Genomic DNA, 20,686 nt, shown 5'->3' with positions numbered 1-20,686 from the left:
TAACTGTGTGTCCTAGTGAGTCAGATGTTTGTCTTTGACTGGAGAGGTATCATCTATATCTTGTTTATCCTTACTGTCTGTAATGGATATGAATCACCAGCATCTTCCTGTGTTTACCAGCCCTCTGCTCCTCTCTCATTTGTCTCTGCCTATCTCTACTTTCATTCTGTCCATCCGACTGCAGCTGTTCAGCTCCAATCGCCCCTGTTCAGTCTCCTGCAAGAGCAGACAGCCCAGTTCTATGCAGCTTGACCTTCCTTAGCATGCGTACAAGTATGTGAATCTCTATGGTTTGTTTGGGTATGTAGCCTTACATGTAATTTACCTGAAATGTCCTTGCTGCCCACAAAGGACTATGCCTAGTGAAACAGCTCAGATGTACCTGTCTTGATGACATGTCAGTATCCTATCATTCTTTTGCATTTCTATGATAATATTCTCAACTGATTCACCAAGAGATTGATTACCCTTCATAGTGACTGATGAGGATCTCCTCGGCTGGTACAGTGCAGTGGAGCATTGCCAGCATGAGCATTTACAATACAGAAGCAACACCAGCGAGCTGGTCCAACAATAATCCATCACTTCCGTCATAAGTGGTACAGCACCCCCGGGTCTCCCCGGGTTGACCCCTTTAAAACTTTCTAGTAGTGCCCCGGCGAAGTGGGAGTTAAAGGCTGCCTGTCACAATTACACACTAGCGGCGGTCACACCCACATTGTCTTCTGTGATGATGTTTGAGTAAGGATACGACGTGTGATAGATGGTGAAACAGTGGGCCGTTGAAATACATAGGCAGGATAGCCTAGTGGTTAGAGCGCTGGACTAGTAACCGAAATGGTTGCAAGATCGAATCGCCGAGCTGACAAGGTAAAGATCTGTCGTTCTGCCCCTGAACAAGGCAGTTAACCCACTGTTCCTAGGCCGTCATTGTAAATAAGAATTTGTTCATAACTGACTTGCTTAGTTAAACAAGTTAAATAGAGGACTGGTGGTGATATCATGGGCGCGTAAAGTCAGTGCAAATACTTCATTTTTTATATTCGGGTTTATCTCACCACTTAGTGACAGGTGATATTCCGACTTAATATCCTGTAAACTATATGATATATTTGTTGTACTAAATTTGCACAGAGCGCACAGCACACAACACGAACTTGGTAGGCCTATATCGAAACACGCAGAGTAGGCTACATGTTCAATATTTCAAGATGCTTAAAACCTTTGCATTTTCGAGAAAGATGTATCAATATGGTAAAATGCTGCTCTCGCTGTGAATGAGTACCCAATTGGAAAGTATGAATAAATGACATGTGCACAGCTCTTGGAGTTTTACGGTAAAAGGGTGGCTACTGAAACGTGGCTGGCTGAAATTGTGTCTATTTTGTTTGCAGCTCTGATCCGCTCGGTGCAGCCCTACACAGTCATTGGTACAGCTCTGAGCAGCGCCAGCCGGACTGGACAGAAGAGACCACCGCCAGTTCTCCGTGAAGAACGAATCACCTCGGCGCGTTCGTCACAAATAAAACCACACAGCCAGAAGGTAGCCTATTCTCCGTCGGTTCATGGAATTATTGTCAGGTTGCGTAGGTTGCATGTATTACCAATTCAGTACGATAGTTGTGGCTTCTACCCATCCTGCCTGAAGGTCACACGCGGAGCTGCTCAGCACCGACCGCCGCGCCCCTTCAGGACTTCGTCATCCAGGTAAATGTTTTGGGAGCGTTAAATCGATGAACATGGTGTACATTGTGTGTATAACATGGTGTACATGATGTGTATATTGAGCAATTGTTTGAGGTGTTGCTTTTACTAAGTTGCATCGCTTGCAACAATGGATGTTATTAGATGATTCTATAATGCTATTTTGTTTAAAAGCCTACTGCAACTAGAAAGTATAGTCTATGTCAGCTTGTTTTAATTATGCATATGGAGGGATTTATTTTGGAAAAGTATGCTTGTTATTTTAAATGTATTTGAAGTATTATTATTATTTTTTTACCATTATGCATCTCCAATCGACCATTGTAGACGGCATAAACCCAACATACTTTAGTCTTAGGCTACACGTAATAAGACTAACTGAATTGTCCTCTTAGTCTATTCAAGATTATATTGCTAATTTTCACTATTGGCTAAATACACTTATAGCATAAATAGTTGACGGGTATGGCTTTGGGCTGATAGTTTATATTCTCTACATCGGATAAGACCTATTGATTGAGAGTGGGCGATTGGCAGTAAGCAATGTAAAAAAAAAAAAAAAAAAACCGCGTGCGTGTGCGGAGAGAGAGAGATATGTAACATGAATATTTTACACACATTATAGGTGTATATTTATATGAAATAATGAGGGGTATTGCATCAATGAAATTCATTTATAACAGATCTAAATAATTCTGATTTAATTAATGTAGCCTACATGTGAAGTTAACTAAATGTTAAGGCCTGTTATAACATTTTTGTTTAATGGAAAGAAAAAAAAAGACTTAAAGTAGGCCTATGTCGATTGGTGACATTTAGCAAATTCCACTAAAGGTGTAATAACAACTCAATGTGGAATTTGCCTGGCACCTTGTAAATCCCAAGACAATTAGCCTAATTACATTGAAATAGTACCTTTTAGTTGTATTTTTCTCTTGCAGATCAACGAGCATGTTTCACCCGGCTAATGAAACGGTGTCTGCTCTTATCTCGCTGGTAATAACAAGTCCTCCAGAGCGGGTAATAAATGAGCTTGATAAGTCTGTTCAACAGAATGCTACATCTCTGGCACGAGTGAGGTCCACAGTGGATGTTTTCTGCGGTAGTCATCTTTGGTAAACCGCTTTGAGATATAGATGACAGTATGAAAAGTCATTAACCTGTAGCCGGGAAATCAAATGATTCTCTTTCGATTATTCTATAGGCTTAGTGGGTGTAAACATTGTATTGCGACTGCGTGTGGCGCTAATGAACAATGACCATGTATGTTATAGGAAAATAGAAATCATGCAGTAGATTTCTAGGAGAAGCTGTGGAGATGAGCGGCAACATGTCAATTGGCCTTGCAGAGTTGCCTTGCGTCCTATGCGAGGTTCCAGGGATCGTGCCTCGTCTCTGTGCACACACAGCTGTTTGTTGTAACACATACGACCCGCTGTCGGGGTTTGTTTGCATCATAGCTGAACTCCCGCTGGGAGAGTGACTATTGATGTGTTATGAAAGATGCAGAGACATGATTATATTGCCATTTTTGGATATCCCACTGTACTGCTTATGATTTGTTTGTGTGCGCGTGTGTGCATGTGTGCGTGGCTCAGCTGTCAGGTAAAGAGACGGACTGTTTTTTTCCAACGCTAACCCGGTGTGACCCCAGCTCTATTGGAACCATACTAAATAATGGTTCAATTTAGAGATCGACAACGAGGAGAGAAATCAAGGCAATTCACCTGGAGCAGCGCTGCCGCAGAGACAAAGAGCACTTTCTCTCCCGGCTGCCGCACACTGAATCATTCTAGCCAATTCCAGGCCTTGGCAGCCTGGCACAAATTGCATGCCAACCGGCGATGTCTTCAAGTGGGCGTCAATACTTTGTCCCGCTCTAAAGAAAAATACGAGGAGGGATGATGGGCAGACCAGTGGATATACGAGGAGGGATGATGGGCAGGCCAGTGGATATACGAGGAGGGATGATAGGCAGGCCAGTGGATATAACACTACGTTAGCCTATAGCCTCACCCACATCCCCACCATTATCTCCTCCCTGCCATACTGAACAGTGTGAGTACGGTACGAGTACGGCACTCATGAATCTTCTTAGGATACATCTATGACCGTGGACCTGCCTACATTCACTCTTTCACTCAGGGTTCTCAACGACTATGACAGGTCTGTGTTCACCGCAACCCTTCACATGATACGGTCTCTCTGACTCACCTCCCGCTCTCTTTCTGTCTCTCTGCCAGTGCTACCATCATGGACCACTCATTGGTGTTTAACAGAGCTGGGTGTGTGTATATTAGAGTATGGCAGGGTCAGTGGTTCAGAGGGGTATTTTACATTGATGTGTACCGTACTTTACAGTGAAATTTCATCACTTTGTTTCCAACTGTCTGCTGTTATTACAGACAGCCAAACATGCAAATAAACTCAGACAGTGTGGGCTCTGAAGCCAGTTAGCTTCCTCTGAACACACACACACACACACACACACACACACACACACACACACACACACACACACACACACACACACACACACACACACACACACACACACACACACACACACACACACACACACACACACACAGAGACTGGATTGGGTTCTGGGAGATTACAGGAGTAAAGAGGAGGCACATCTGTGCTGTCCTCCCACTCCAACGGTCCGTGTTTGCCCCCCCCCGGTCTTTTGGCAGAGGTGGTCATGTTGTGTGTCTGTGTTGGTGTGTATGCTGGCAGAGATGGCTTAGTAGGGTTTAGTAGCGTTCTGTATGATCAATATGCTCCTGTCTTACTGGGAAATGAGTCAGAAAGGGCAATGTGGAGCCAGACTGCTGCTGTTGCTATGGGGGAAGAAGGGTACTCAGTTTCCATCAAGGGAAACAATGACTTTTGTGTCAATGTCACCACGGCCTGTGCTGTTTTCTGGGCGCTTTGGGCTGCTTTTTATCCACAAACATTATGTCTGTAATATGTTTGTGTGGACATGCGTGTTGGTATGAAAGAAAAAGGTATTGTCTTTTTCTGTTCCTCTTTGTGTTGTTTTGAAAATATCTATGTGTGTGTGTGTGTGTGTGTGTGTGTGTGTGTGTGTGTGTGTGTGTGTGTGTGAGAGCATGTACTGTAAAGGATCACATAAATCATTCAGAACAATGTGCTGTGCAATGAGAGCGGTGCAAGAGCTAAGATATGTGTTTTACTCTAGGTTAGAGTGCATGGTATACTATTTTTTATTTACATTTTTTATTTCATCTTTATTTAACCAGGTAGGCCAGGTGTCATTTACAACTGTGACCTGGCCAAGATAAAACAAAGCAGTGTGATCAGTGCCATGTGTAACACAGAGTTACACATGGAAAAAACAAACATACAGTCAATAACACAATAGAAAAATCTATGTACAGTGTGTGCAAATGAGGTAAGATAAGGGAGGTAAGACAATAGGCCATAGTGGCAAAATAATTACAATTTAGCAATTAAACACTGGAGTGATAGATGTGCAGAAGATGAATGTGCAAGTAGAGATACTGGGGTGCAAAGGAGCAAAAAAATAAATAACAGTATGGGGATGAGGTAGTTGGATGGGCTGTTTACAGATGGGCTATGTACAGGTGCAGTGATCTGTGAGCTGCTCTGACAGCTGGTACTTAAAGTTAGAGAGGGAGATATGAGTCTCCAGCTTCAGTAATTTTTGAAATTTGTTCCAGTCATTGGCAGCAGAGAACTGGAAGGAAAGGCGGCCAAGGGAGGAATTGGCTTTGGGGGTGACCAGTGAGATATATCTGCTGGAGCTCGTGCTACGGGCGGGTGCTGCTTTGGTGACCAGTGAGCTAAGATAAGGCGGGGCTTTATCTAGCAAAGACTTATAGATGACCTGGAGTCAGTGGGTTTGGCGACGAATATGAAGCGAGGGCCAGCCAACGAGAGCATACAGGTCGCAGTGGTGGGTAGTATATGGGGCTTTGGTGACAAAAGGGATGGCACTGTGATAGACTGCATCCAATTTGGTGAGAGAGGGTTGGAGGCTATTTTGTAAATGACATCGCCGAAGTCAAGGATCGGTAGGATAGTCAGTTTTACGAGGGTATGTTTGGCAGCATGAGTGAAAGATGCTTTGTTGCGAAATAGGAAGCCGATTTCTAGATTTAATTTTGGATTGGAGATGCTTAATGTGAGTCTGGAAAGGAGAGTTTACAGTCTAGCCAGACACCTAGGTATTTGTAGTTGTCCACATATTCTAAGTCAGAACCGTCCAGAGTAGTAATGCTAGTCGGGCGGGCAGGTGCAGGCAGCGATCGGTTGAAGAGCATGCATTTAGTTTTACTTGCATTTAAGAGCAGTTGGAGGCCACAGAAGGAGTGTTGTATTGCATTGAAGCTCATCTGGAGGTTAGATAACAGTGTCCAAAAAAGGGCCAGATGTAGACAGGATGGTGTCGTCTGCGTAGAGGTGGATCAGAGAGTCACCAGCAGCAATAGCCACATCGTTGATGTATACAGAGAAAAGAGTTGGCCCGAGAATTGAACCCTGTGGCACCCCTATAGAGACTCTTAGAGGTCCGGACAACAACGATTTGACACACTGAACTCTATCTGAGAAGTAGTTGGTGAAACAGGCGAGGCAGTCTTATGAGAAGCCAATGCTGTTGAGTCTGCCGATAAGAATGTGGTGTGGTGATTGACAGAGTCGAAAGCCTTGGCCAGGTCGATGAATACAGCTGCACAGTATTGTCTCTTATCGATGGTGGTTATGATATCGTTTAGGACCTTGAGCATGGCTGAGGTGCACCCATGACCAGCTTGGAAACCAGATTGCATAGTGGAGAAGTTACGGTGGGATTCGAAATGGTCGGTGATCTGTTTGTTAACTTGGCTTTCGAAGACCTTAGAAAGGCAGGGTAGGATAGATATAGGTCTGTGGCAGTTTGGGTCTAGAGTGTCTCCCCCTTTATTAAGGGGGATGACCGCGGCAGCTTTCCAATCTTTGGGGATCTCAGACGATACGAAAGAGATACGGGGGGGGGGACAAACAGAGGGAGACAAACAGAGGGAGATGGATGGAGGTTGAGAACGATGGGGATATATAGGGTAGGATGATGGATGGATGGGTGGAGGTTGAGAACGATGGGGATACATAGATTAGGATGATAGATGGATGGAGGTTGAGAATGATGGGGATGCATTGAGTAGGATGATGGATGGGTGGAGGTTGAGAACGATGGGGATGCATAGAGTAGGATGATGGATGGATTCAGATAATTGTTTTTGCCATAAAGTGCCCCCTTCCCCTCCCTGATATGGAAGTCATCTGTTTGAGTACAACACCCCTTCAACCCCAAAATGAGCTACCATACCAACCCTTTCACATGCATGCACAGATATGATCAACATTAAAATAGACTGCCAGCCACTTGAGTGGTGCAAGTGATTTAGACTATAGATTGAACAGACAGACGGACATACAGACATATATACTTTAGACTGACAGACAGTGTTTGTGCAGTATGGTACCAGTGGAGACTAGCTGACTTGCTGTTCACTCTTGCTGCTGCTGCTGCTGCATCTGGGGACTGGAGCTGGGAGAGAGCAGGGCATTGTGGGAGTAGTCTGGTTCTGGTTGGTTGGCTCTGGCTCAGTCTCCAGCAGGCAGCCAGGGCCCAGCCCCGCTTTGACAGCAGAAAGAGAGAGAGAGAGGGAAGGAGAAAGAGAGGGCCTGTAATTAGCACCAGGGGCAGGCTGCTGCATTCCACGTCTGTAAATTACAGAGTGTAGTGGCCTGCCTACCTGCCTGTCTGTCTTCTGAGCCGATAGAGCGTCCAGCTCTCTGCCATTAAGACCCCATCTTTCCCTTCTCTGTTCTCGACTGGCTGAGCCTATACAGAACCTCTCTCTCTCTCTCTCTCTCTCTCTCTCTCTCTCTCTCTCTCTCTCTCTCTCTCTCTCTCTCTCTCTCTCTCTCTCTCTCTCTCTCTCTCTCTCTCTCTCTCTCTCTCTCTCTCTCTCTCTCTCTCTCTCTCTCCACTTGTCGCTCCCTCTCTGTGTGCGTAACATTTCTCTTAATGCTTCCAGGATTTCACTCCTTTGCACTCACTCTTTCTCGACCCTCTCTTTCTGTCTCCATCCCTGTCCCTCATGCCCTCCTCACTAGCTCTCTCTCGTGTCTGCTGCTGTGTGGTCAGGCCTACTGGCAGGCAGAGCTGCGTTGCCTCTTGTTTTTTCTCCACAGCGTGTTTTTTTTTTCATGCTGTAATTTGGAGCAAAAGGCTCCCCTCCCCTGGGTCTGGGCTTCATCGATTTGTTTTGATTTCCGAGAACTTCAGTCCTCCACGGTGGCAGGCTGCAGCCGGCCCGCACTGAGACGCTGCAACCGTGCCGTTTCCCCTCTGTGTAGTATGACTAGCTTTTCCCATGTCAGCTGAGGAATGTACAGTGCATCTGTGGGTGCAGACTAACTCGGAAGTGTTTCTAAGGGATTGTGCTACCGTAAAACGGAAAACATTTGACATATGAATGGATAGCCTCATCACGGCTCAATTAAGTGTGAATGCGCATGATTTCTCTTCAGAGAGGCAAGCAGAAGAAGTGCGTCGTTTAAATGGGCGTGTTTTTTTTCTTTTTCGGGTGAGTCTGTGTAAGAGTGAGAGCACCCCCCCCCCCCCCGGTGTGCCACGTCTCCATGTGTCCTCTGTGCGTCTCCGTGTCTGAGGCTGAGGCGGTACTAATGGGACAGCTGTCTGGGCTGATGGATGAGGCCTGGCCAGGCTGAGATGGTGACCCTGTCGGGGGAGGGTTGTCTGGGGAGCCTGCCCGACTGATGGAGCACTTGCTCTGTCTGGTTGCCACCCGAAAGTGAGCTGACGGGGACCGCTCCGCACTCTCCCTTCGCTCATTCTCTCTGTCTTTCAGCTCTCTCTCTCTCTCTTCTTGACACACTCTCTCTCTTCCTGACACTCTCTCCATTTGACCCCGGCCTGTACTACTAGTATGCCTTTGTTGATGGATGGCAGAATAGTACCCAGGTCCCAGCGACTGTCACTGTCCCGCGGTTCGACAGCCTCACTGTCCAGTCTCTCTGACAGTGGATGTGTGGAAAAGTGTTTCCAGCGGAACATTGCTGGAGATTCAGTGATGTTATGTGATTTTCCTCCAGTGCTTAAAAAACCCCAATATATATATAACGTTGTATTGTCACGTACACCGGATAGGTACAGTGAAATGTGTTGTTTTACATGGTAAGCCATAGTAGTACCGCGCCCCTGGAGCAAATGAGGCTTAAGTGCCTTACTCAAGGGCACATCGGCAGACTTGTCACTTTGTCGGCTCAGGTATTTGAACCAGCGACCTTTCGGTTACTGGCTCAACGCTCTAACCGCCAGGCCACCTGCACTGTGTGACGGTCGCAGGAGTCACTCCCGCTCTATAAGGACGTCATCACCAGGAGTAATGGGAACTATGTGGGCATACCGGCTCCTTTTTTTTACACCGGCACCGAAGGGGGAGGTTTACCATGATACCGGTATGACCTGTTCCACTTTTATCTGCCCACGCCTTTTATCTGGATGGATGGACCGATCCCAAACTGCTGATCCAGGATCTGTGTCCTAGCTCAACCCCCACAGGGAAACTAGAGGGAAAAAATCCTGTTCCTGAATCAGGGCTTAGGTACTCTCAGCACATATATCAGCCCAGAGGGACAGCAGTTGTACTCTGAGCCTGGTTCATTCTTACGTCCTGTGTTCTCTCGCTCAACGACTTGAAGAGTGGATCTCCTGAGTGCTCCGAAGCATTTACAGAGGATTAGGCTAAACTTGAATCATTTATCCTGTTGACACAGAGATGTGTGTGTGTGTGTGTGTGTGTGTGTGTCTTTGCTGTGAATGCACTCCACTCCCTTTAACTCCACAAGGTTGTAGCTTTTCTTCCTTACAATTTTCGTCTCATCTTTTCACCTCGGCCGTGTATTCCCAGATTCCTTTCTGCATTGTTCACGGCCCCCTGCCTGTCTGTCTGACTGTAATTTTTTCGCAAGCGCCTCCCTGAATGTCTTTTAACTATAGCCTTTTCTGTAGCGAGGACGCGAGTTCAGCCCATCGTTTCAGGTAATTGCGTGTACAAGGTTTCTGTTTTCAGTATCATTTTTGGCTCTTCAAAGTCAATTCTTTTCTTTCCCCGCTCTCTGTTTCCTTCTGTCTCTAGTGTGTGTGTGTGTGTTTAACCTTTATTTTAACAGGGAGTTATGCTGTGTGTGTGTGTGTGTTTAACCTTTATTTTAACAGGGAGTTATGCTGTGTGTGTGTGCGTCAAATTGTACCTTCCATCACAACCACGAGGGCAGCGCCATACTCATCGTGCCCCTACCACCTTGTCATCTGTTAGAAAATGTGACAGCAGATCTACAGTCTGGTGTGTTATCTGCAGTTCACATGAAGTTCACACTGAAATAACAATGTGCTCGCATTAAACTTACATGTCAGCAGAATGGGGAAGCTATGTGTCGGCGGGTGGTGAGTAGAGGGTAGAGGTTTTGATATGCCATTCTGTGCATGGAAGAACTTAGATACGTTTACAACAGATTTTTCCTTCCAAGAGGACACGTGCTTAAATTCTCCACTGGACTTAGTATTTATGAGGGCCAAGTGGAGTCTTGGTTCTGTAGAGGTCGAGGGAGGTGATGTAGCCTCATTTACACCATATGCGAGTTAGTTTCCTCATCATCTGTTGTGTTGTGGAGCTCAAACCTGCTTTTCCAGACCTGCCACTCCTCTCTGCACTGCCGCTCTGCTGAGAGAAACACAACCTGTGGAAAATATGTACTCAGCCTCGCTCTCTCTCTCCCTCCCTCTCCCTCTCGCTCTCCCTCTCCCTCTCTCTCTGCACTTAGAAGCAGTCAGTGACATCACACCTCCCCTGACATCTCTCAAGGTCTCCATTTTTAGACACATCTATCCTGTGTTGTCACACACGTCGTCCTGCCAGCAAGATCGGAGAGCGCGTATGTCTACGAGAGGGTAGATTTCTGGTAGTGATTTGAGTGTGTGTGTGTGCGTCTCATCAGCAGAGAGACTTTGAATATTGACTTCCAGTCAGTAAAGCTGAGCGGTTTTGTGAACCCGTTGTGTTGTAACGCGGGCGTGCTGTTGCCAGTATCCATTTAGAGACAATGGATCACATGCCTCCATTGACCGTCTAGAGAGCCCTCCCGCCGGGATCCCCCTATAGAGCGACACAGATCAGCCTCTGTAGGAATACCATCACTCTGTAAATCCTGTCCTGTGATCACACACTGACCTTCTCCGGCTCCTCGCCTCTAAACAACTCTTTAAAAGAGTGGGATAAAAAAAAAAGAGAGAAAGAAGTCAGGTCTGGTTCTGTGGCTCCAGATTGACTTCCTGGTCTCCACGTGAGCCAGACAGATCTGACGGCCCACAACGCCCGTACAGCGGTCACCTCCCTCCCTCATCCGTGCGCTTAACACGGTCTTTGTCTACCAACAATGCTGGGATTTGGGGCTGGTCCACCCGCTGGTGAGATACGATTACCTTTCTTCTCTGTCTGTCTCTGTCTCTGTCTCTTTCTCCCCGCTAATGTTTCATTCTCTGTTTGACTGGGAACCAGTCAGCGGAACTTTAGCCGTTAGCTACATTCTTAGGTCCGAACGTCCAAGGATCACCCATGAGGCACATGCAACGTTCCACTCGGCTCTTTTCTTTGACAGCTTCCAATATTTTCCAAATGTGAGCCGTTTTTTGTAATAATGTATTTTTAGTTCTTGCGTCAGCGATGTTCACAGCTCATTAGCAGTGCTGAGGAGTCTTGCACCATGCGGTCAGCAGCACACCTCAGGGAATAGAGATGGACTGACAGGTAATGTTTTTTGTTGTTGATTACTAGAACTTTGACTTCTACTCTCCTGCTGTGTGTGTGTGTGTGTGTGTGGGTGTGTGTGTGTGTGTGCCGTGGGAATGTGTTGAGGCGCGTTTCCTCTGATTAGCATCTACTGTTCTGATGCTAATCTGGCCTCATTACATTTCCTCTGCTGCTCTTTGGCTCGCGGGCTCTCACTTTGTCTCCAAGGAAGTGTGTGTGCATGTCTATCAGTACACGGATGTGTGTGTGGCTGACTGTGTGTGTGGCTGACTGTGTGTGTGGCTGAGTGTTTTCCTGTCGTGGTACTGGTGGCGTGATTGGCCTTGTCCTTGTGATGGTTAGATATCCGTGTCATACCAACCCATGGAGATTGAGATGTTGGGAAAACACTAACTATACGGTATCTCTAAAGTCTAGACATTTATATCTAAAGGTATGCCCTCAGTACCCTGCCCTTTACCATTACTCACCAGTCTGGCTGGCCTTGTCTAGCTGAGGGATGTTGCCCCAGACAGCCCCAAACCCCCAGACATGACCAGACCTGCTCTCTATTTCTCTCTCTCTCTATTTATCTCTCTATTGCTCTCTCTCTTTCTCTCTCTCTCTTTTTCTCTACATTTCTCTCTCTCTCTCTGAGAGACACAATTTGTTGACATTTTAGTTAATATAGCTATGCACTTACAGCATAATAGAATGTGTGTGACATAAAAAGTGTGTATGTGGATGATGTCAGGTACAGGCTATTGTCTTCCAACCCATAATCTCTCTGTGGCTCCGCTCGTCCTCTGTGTTTATACTTAGTCCAGTAAAAGATGATACAGTTAAGAGGCATTCCACACGCACACACACACACACACACACACACACACACACACACACACACACACACACACACACACACACACACACACACACACACACACACACACACACACAGATAGTGTAAACTCTTCCTCCCTCTTGCTCTCTCTCCCACAGTCTCTTGCTGGCAGCTGTTTGTCTTTGATGTTTATTCACAGGAGTGTTGTTAAGAAGATCCTGGGAGTTGGGGCCAGCCTACCACTTTGTGCGAATTCCTCACTTCACCAAGGCAATTACAAAAATACTCAACAACTTAATGATTTAAAGTCCCCAGAAAGCGTTGCAGGCAGACTGCAAGGTTATGGCGCATTAAGTTAAAATCGAATAACTGTCTCTTAGATGACAGCAACTGCTCCTTTTCCTCTCAATTTGCCTGAAGGGCTTCGGTGAATAAAGTCTGTATTTTGTTTTTCTTCAGTGGCACCACAACCTGTAGAGGATCATTTCTGTTTGTTAGAGATAGGAGAACGACTAGATAGTTTTTGTGGAGACAGTCATGCCAACAGCCTTGTGATGGGCTGTGTGGGGGGGGTATGTGGAGGGTGTGGGTCAGGAGGGAGGAGGGTCCTCCACTCCCCCAGACATTGACCTGGCCTGGCTCCAATTTGGACTGGGGCTTGACCAAAAGGCTCTGGGTTGTGTTAGAAATTAGACACTGCGTCAGAGATTAAGCCCTGTGTGCAAACGTCCGAATTCAGACACACACACACACACACACACACACACACACACACACACACACACACACACACACACACGGACAAGCACACACACACACACACACATAAACCCACACCCTCAAGGCGCCAGTCTCTCTGTAAGGTCTGTGGGCTGTTCTGTTTCTGTCCCTGGCTTGGCAGATGGTATTCATTGAGTTGAATGAGGAGAGAAAAGGGCTGATAAGTTTGACAGTGACTGTGGCACAGATTCTGAGGTGCGGTGTTCCCTAGACATCTGCATAGTTACCCCACTACTGTATGTTAATGGTGTGGCGCACGTGTGTATGCATGTGTGTGTATGTTGCAGGCAGTGTGTGTGTGTGTGTGTGTGTGTGTGTGTGTCATGCAGTGTGTGTGTGTGTTGAGGGGCACAGGAGGCTGCTGGCACCATAATAGGGAGAACAGGCTGATGGTAATGATCGTAGCGGAATCTGAAACGATATCAAATACATCAAACTCATCGTTTCCAGGTGTTTTGACGCCATTCCACTTGCTCCGTTCCGGACATTACCATGAGCATTACTATGAGCCTCTCGTGTTGAGAGGAGAGCACAGCCTAGGGCAGCACAGCAAGGGTGAAAAGATAATGTAGCATCAAAGCTCTTTCCAGCGCTACCTCCCTCTGTGACCCCTCTCTCCCTCCCCTCTCTTTCTCTCTCTTTTCTCCATCCCTTTCTGTTCCAGTTATTGCTATTCTATTTCTAACTGCATTGCCCCCCCCCCACCACCTTCTCTCGGCTTGGTCAGGCCAAACTGTTCATTTTGCAGCAGCAGCAGAATCCACATCTCGAGGGGTCAGCAGTAGATTTGAGCAGCTTTAATAAACCTCTCTGTATTTATTAAGGCTGGCTTATTGTCTCAGTGGATGCTTTGTGTGCTCTAAGATCTGTTACCTTGCTTAAATAGAAATGCAAATCAGACAAGTTCAAGTGAAAAGACAAGCCAGATCCCAGGATTAAACTGTTCACCAGATTAGTGTTTGCGCAGTTTATATGAGCTACTGTATAACTCTTCAGAACAGGAACTCTTTAGACAGAATGAGTGTGTTCAAACAGACTGTGTGTGTGTGTTTAGGGCTCTGACTGCTAAGTGACGTGTTTTCTTCTAGAAAGTAGTACAGCTTGCTGAGGGCCAAAAAAATTGACTTTTTCCTCTCTTAGACAATTCAAAAGTCTGGTGGTTGGGAGATAAACGGATCCCGTCTTGATGGAGAGAGAGATGGAAAGAACCACCCGCAGCACTGGAAAGCAAATATCACTGGTTCCAAATGAAGAACGCGGCTACATTTCACTGACTGTACTTTTGTGCTAGGGAGCGTTTTATTGGGTTGAAATTTAATCTCCCTTCTCTCGTACACTAATAGAAAGAAAGGTGCTATCTAGAACCTACAAGGGTTATTCGGCTGTCCTCATAGGAGAACCCTTTTTGGTTCCAGGTAGAACCCTTTTTGGTTCCAGGTAGATCCCTTCTGAGTTCCATGTAGAACCCTTTACACAGACGGTTCTACGTGGAACCCAAAAGAGTCTACCTGGAAGCAAAAGGGGTTCTACCTGGAACCAAAAAGGGTTCTCCTATGGGGACAGCCGAAGATTCCTTTTGGAACCCTTTTTTTCGAAGAGCGTATCATCCGTGGGTTTCTTCTGACAGAAAACATCTCTAGATTGTAAAATGTAAACGTGATTGTGTGCTGCAAAATGATGTCATGACAGGTTTCAAGTTATGGACGATCACAAAAAACCGAAGAAGTACAAAACAGTGATGTAATGATGCCTTGGCATACAAGTAAATACCTTGGTCAAAAGTAGTGCACTATACAGGGATTATCATGCCGTTTAGAACAGAGTTAGTGTCTGTAACCTGGCCCCTACCTGTGTTTCTTTCCCACACCCCTCTGCTGGTAATGACCTGAGGGTGTGTTTTCACGGCCCCCGAAAGGGTCAGATGGTTATCCGCGTGTGTGCTTTCACTGCAAGGGTTAACGATGGTTATCAGCTCCCAGTCCACCCCAGACTCCATGTCCAAAAACACTCTGAAGTATTAGGATGGGAAGATGATACTCTTTTATGATACTCATAAACGGGTTTGCGTGGGATTAAGTTGTGTTTGTGATTAAAAAAAAAAAAAATGTTATTGGGTGTGTGTTTTTGTTGGTTTAGGATATGTGGGGTTTTATACACTGTGTCCAGTGATAGGGTAGTTGGAGTGTGCATGCCTGCCAGCCCCTAGCAATCTCCCTAGTCAATACTCCTCTTATCCTCCGCCTAGATAAAGGCTCCATTTTCTCCCTGTTAGTGTGTGTATGTAATGTGTATATATATTGTGTGTGTGTGTGAGCTCGCTGGCTATGGGGCATTGTCTGATAGGACTCGCTTGCAGACAGTGTGTCTGGTCTGTCTATGAGGATGGTGTTGAGGGATGTGTGTGTGTGTGCGCGTTATCTGTGACAGATAGTAGACGTGAGCAGACAGGGCGTCGCGTCTGTCGTCGTTCCCTAGTGCTGGCTTCAGGCGAAATATCTCTCTCTCTCTCTCTCTCTCTCTCTCTCTCTCTCTCTCTCTCTCTCTCTGTCTCTCTGTCTCTCTGTCTCTGTGTGTGAGAAAGGGAGAGGAGTGGTCTCTGTGAGCTCACTTTCGGTGGCACCCAATCAGAGCAAGACTACGCATCTGTGCCAGCATCCATCCTTGCACATGTGCCTGTCCATGTATGTCTGCTGTCAGGACTCTTCCTCAGTAGCGCCATGGAGAGGTTGAAGCCGAGGTTGGGTTAGGTTGGGTGTGTGTCTGTCGGGTTGGGGGTCACAGACAGGTGAGGGGGGACCTGGGGGACATCTCCTGCTGCCTGGGCTCCAGTCCCTCCTGTCCCAGCCCTAGCCAGTGACACGATCCCTCCCTCCCGCCTGCCAGAATGAGTGGAATCGTGTCAAATGCATCAAACATGTGGTTCTCGTGTGTTTGATGCCATTCCATTCGCTCCGTTCCAGCCATTATTATGAGCCGTCCTCCCCTGCGCAGCCTCCACCGTTGTCCACATAGTGCTGTGTTAGGGTTGTGGGGATGTACTGCGTGTTGTGTTAGGGTTGTGGGGATGTACTGCGTGCTGTGTTAGGGTTGTGGGGATGTACTGCGTGTTGTGTTAGGGTTGCGTGCTGTGTTAGGGTTGTGGTGATGTACTGCGTGTTGTGTTAGGGTTGTGGTGATGTACTGCGTGTTGTGTTAGGGTTGCGTGCTGTGTTAGGGTTGTGGTGATGTACTGGGTGTTGTGTTAGGGTTGTGGGGATGTACTGCGTGTTGTGTTAGGGTTGCGTGCTGTGTTAGGGTTGTGGTGATGTACTGCGTGTTGTGTTAGGGTTGCGTGTTGTGTTAGGGTTGTGGGGATGTACTGCGTGTTGTGTTAGGGTTGTGGCGATGTACTGCGTGTTGTGTTAGGGTTGTGGGGATGTACTGCGTGTTGTGTTAGGGTTGTGGTGATGTACTGCGTGTTGTGTTAGGGTTGCGTGCTGTGTTAGGGTTGTGGTGATGTACTGGGTGTTGTGTTAGGGTTGTGGGGATGTACTGCGTGCTGTGTTAGGGTTGCGTGCTGTGTTAGGGTTGTGGGGATGTACTGCGTGTTGTGTTAGGGTTGCGTGTTGTGTTAGGGTTGTGGTGATGTACTGCGTGTTGTGTTAGGGTTGTGGGGATGTACTGCATGTTGTGTTAGGGTTGTGGCGATGTACTGCGTGTTGTGTTAGGGTTGTGGGGATGTACTGCGTGTTGTGTTAGGGTTGTGGTGATGTACTGCGTGTTGTGTTAGGGTTGCGTGCTGTGTTAGGGTTGTGGTGATGTACTTCTTGTTGTGTTAGGGTTGCGTGCTGTGTTAGGGTTGTGGGGATGTACTGCGTGTTGTGTTAGGGTTGTGGTGATGTACTGCGTGTTGTGTTAGGGTTGCGTGCTGTGTTAGGGTTGTGGGGATGTACTGCGTGTTGTGTTAGGGTTGTGGTGATGTACTGCGTGTTGTGTTAGGGTTGCGTGCTGTGTTAGGGTTGTGGGGATGTACTGCGTGTTGTGTTAGGGTTGTGGTGATGTACTGCGTGCTGTGTTAGGGTTGTGGGGATGTACTGCGTGCTGTGTTAGGGTTGTGGGGATGTACTGCGTGTTGTGTTAGGGTTGTGGGGATGTACTGCGTGTTGTGTTAGGGTTGTGGGGATGTACTGCGTGTTGTGTTAGGGTTGTGGCGATGTACTGCGTGTTATGTTAGGGTTGTGGGGATGTACTGCGTGTTGTGTTAGGGTTGTGGTGATGTACTGCGTGTTGTGTTAGGGTTGCGTGCTGTGTTAGGGTTGTGGTGATGTACTGCGTGTTGTGTTAGGGTTGCGTGCTGTGTTAGGGTTGTGGTGATGTACTGCGTGCTGTGTTAGGGTTGTGGGGATGTACTGCGTGTTGTGTTAGGGTTGTGGGGATGTACTGCGTGTTGTGTTAGGGTTGCGTGCTGTGTTAGGGTTGTGGGGATGTACTGCGTGCTGTGTTAGGGTTGTGGGGATGTACTGCGTGCTGTGTTAGGGTTGTGGGGATGTACTGCGTGTTGTGTTAGGGTTGTGGTGATGTACTGCGTGCTGTGTTAGGGTTGTGGGGATGTACTGCGTGTTGTGTTAGGGTTGTGGGGATGTACTGCGTGCTGTGTTAGGGTTGTGGGGATGTACTGCGTGTTGTGTTAGGGTTGTGGGGATGTACTGCGTGTTGTGTTAGGGTTGCGTGCTGTGTTAGGGTTGTGGGGATGTACTGCGTGTTGTGTTAGGGTTGTGGGGATGTACTGCGTGTTGTGTTAGGGTTGTGGGGATGTACTGCGTGCTGTGTTAGGGTTGTGGGGATGTACTGCGTGTTGTGTTAGGGTTGCGTGCTGTGTTAGGGTTGTGGGGATGTACTGCGTGTTGTGTTAGGGTTGTGGGGATGTACTGCGTGTTGTGTTAGGGTTGCGTGCTGTGTTTGGGTTGTGGGGATGTACTGCGTGTTGTGTTAGGGTTGTGGGGATGTACTGCGTGCTGTGTTAGGGTTGTGGTGATGTACTGCGTGTTGTGTTAGGGTTGTGGGGATGTACTGCATGCTGTGTTAGGGTTGTGGGGATGTACTGCGTGTTGTGTTAGGGTTGTGGGGATGTACTGCGTGTTGTGTTAGGGTTGTGGGGATGTACTGCGTGTTGTGTTAGGGTTGTGGCGATGTACTGCGTGTTATGTTAGGGTTGTGGGGATGTACTGCGTGTTGTGTTAGGGTTGTGGTGATGTACTGCGTGTTGTGTTAGGGTTGCGTGCTGTGTTAGGGTTGTGGTGATGTACTGCGTGTTGTGTTAGGGTTGCGTGCTGTGTTAGGGTTGTGGGGATGTACTGCGTGTTGTGTTAGGGTTGTGGGGATGTACTGCGTGTTGTGTTAGGGTTGCGTGCTGTGTTAGGGTTGTGGGGATGTACTGCGTGTTGTGTTAGGGTTGTGGGGATGTACTGCGTGTTGTGTTAGGGTTGTGGGGATGTACTGCGTGCTGTGTTAGGGTTGTGGGGATGTACTGCGTGTTGTGTTAGGGTTGCGTGCTGTGTTAGGGTTGTGGGGATGTACTGCGTGTTGTGTTAGGGTTGTGGGGATGTACTGCGTGTTGTGTTAGGGTTGCGTGCTGTGTTTGGGTTGTGGGGATGTACTGCGTGTTGTGTTAGGGTTGTGGGGATGTACTGCGTGCTGTGTTAGGGTTGTGGTGATGTACTGCGTGTTGTGTTAGGGTTGTGGGGATGTACTGCATGCTGTGTTAGGGTTGTGGGGATGTACTGCGTGTTGTGTTAGGGTTGTGGGGATGTACTGCGTGTTGTGTTAGGGTTGTGGGGATGTACTGCGTGTTGTGTTAGGGTTGTGGCGATGTACTGCGTGTTATGTTAGGGTTGTGGGGATGTACTGCGTGTTGTGTTAGGGTTGTGGTGATGTACTGCGTGTTGTGTTAGGGTTGCGTGCTGTGTTAGGGTTGTGGTGATGTACTGCGTGTTGTGTTAGGGTTGCGTGCTGTGTTAGGGTTGTGGGGATGTACTGCGTGTTGTGTTAGGGTTGTGGGGATGTACTGCGTGTTGTGTTAGGGTTGCGTGCTGTGTTAGGGTTGTGGGGATGTACTGCGTGCTGTGTTAGGGTTGTGGGGATGTACTGCGTGCTGTGTTAGGGTTGTGGGGATGTACTGCGTGTTGTGTTAGGGTTGTGGTGATGTACTGCATGCTGTGTTAGGGTTGTGGGGATGTACTGCGTGTTGTGTTAGGGTTGTGGGGATGTACTGCATGCTGTGTTAGGGTTGTGGGGATGTACTGCGTGTTGTGTTAGGGTTGTGGGGATGTACTGCGTGTTGTGTTAGGGTTGCGTGCTGTGTTAGGGTTGTGGGGATGTACTGCGTGTTGTGTTAGGGTTGTGGGGATGTACTGCGTGTTGTGTTAGGGTTGTGGGGATGTACTGCGTGCTGTGTTAGGGTTGTGGGGATGTACTGCGTGTTGTGTTAGGGTTGCGTGCTGTGTTAGGGTTGTGGGGATGTACTGCGTGTTGTGTTAGGGTTGTGGGGATGTACTGCGTGTTGTGTTAGGGTTGCGTGCTGTGTTAGGGTTGTGGGGATGTACTGCGTGTTGTGTTAGGGTTGTGGGGATGTACTGCGTGCTGTGTTAGGGTTGTGGTGATGTACTGCGTGTTGTGTTAGGGTTGTGGGGATGTACTGCATGCTGTGTTAGGGTTGTGGTGATGTACTGCGTGTTGTGTTAGGGTTGTGGGGATGTACTGCGTGCTGTGTTAGGGTTGTGGTGATGTACTGCGTGCTGTGTTAGGGTTGTGGTGATGTACTGCGTGTTGTGTTAGGGTTGTGGGGATGTACTGCGTGTTGTGTTAGGGTTGCGTGCTGTGTTAGGGTTGTGGGGATGTACTGCGTGTTGTGTTAGGGTTGTGGGGATGTACTGCGTGCTGTGTTAGGGTTGTGGTGATGTACTGCGTGTTGTGTTAGGGTTGTGGGGATGTACTGCATGCTGTGTTAGGGTTGTGGTGATGTACTGCGTGTTGTGTTAGGGTTGTGGGGATGTACTGCGTGCTGTGTTAGGGTTGTGGTGATGTACTGCGTGTTGTGTTAGGGTTGTGGGGATGTACTGCATGCTGTGTTAGGGTTGTGGTGATGTACTGCGTGTTGTGTTAGGGTTGTGGGGATGTACTGCGTGCTGTGTTAGGGTTGTGGGGATGTACTGCGTGTTGTCCTCTGATAGATGGGGTAAATACGGTGCTAGCGAGCGTCTTAACTCTGGAGCCTCTTCTCTGGCGACACGATGAATGGCCTCTCTCTGCTGTCAACTTTATTGCTCGTTTAGCACATTGTGCGTGCTCTCCCCTTGTCCCTCTCCTTCTCTCTCTCTCTCTCTCTCTCTCTCTCTATCTCTCTCTCGCCCTCATCCTCAGAGTGGTTTTTGATGATGACAGAGCAGTGCGTTATGGGTTGTGCCGGAGGTGGGAAGAGGAAGGTATTGGATGTGCCACAGTGCTGGACTGGAGGAGCTCACAGTGCGGGGGGGGGAAG

The 20,686-nt window shown here is 47.7% G+C and overlaps 1 protein-coding gene across 4 annotated transcripts in view; it reads left to right on the top strand.

Annotated features, from left to right (window-relative positions):
• The first annotated feature begins 1,399 nt into the window (after positions 1-1,399).
• Positions 1,400-20,686, top strand: part of LOC115167474 (docking protein 4) — a 51,513-nt gene continuing 32,226 nt past the window's right edge. The window contains exon 1 of one of the 4 annotated variants that reach the window (XM_029721908.1): positions 1,400-1,707. The gene's annotated coding sequence lies outside the window, so the exon portion shown is untranslated. Of the gene's footprint in view, positions 1,708-9,785; positions 9,803-10,592; positions 11,228-11,255; positions 11,568-20,686 lie in introns of those variants that run through there. The other 3 variants (XM_029721912.1, XM_029721910.1, XM_029721911.1) reach the window with 3 other exon arrangements.

The sequence above is a fragment of the Salmo trutta genome, chromosome 29 (genome assembly GCF_901001165.1).
Source record: "Salmo trutta chromosome 29, fSalTru1.1, whole genome shotgun sequence".
Lineage (NCBI taxonomy): Eukaryota > Metazoa > Chordata > Actinopteri > Salmoniformes > Salmonidae > Salmo > Salmo trutta.
This window is presented reverse-complemented; position numbering and strand designations above follow the sequence as displayed.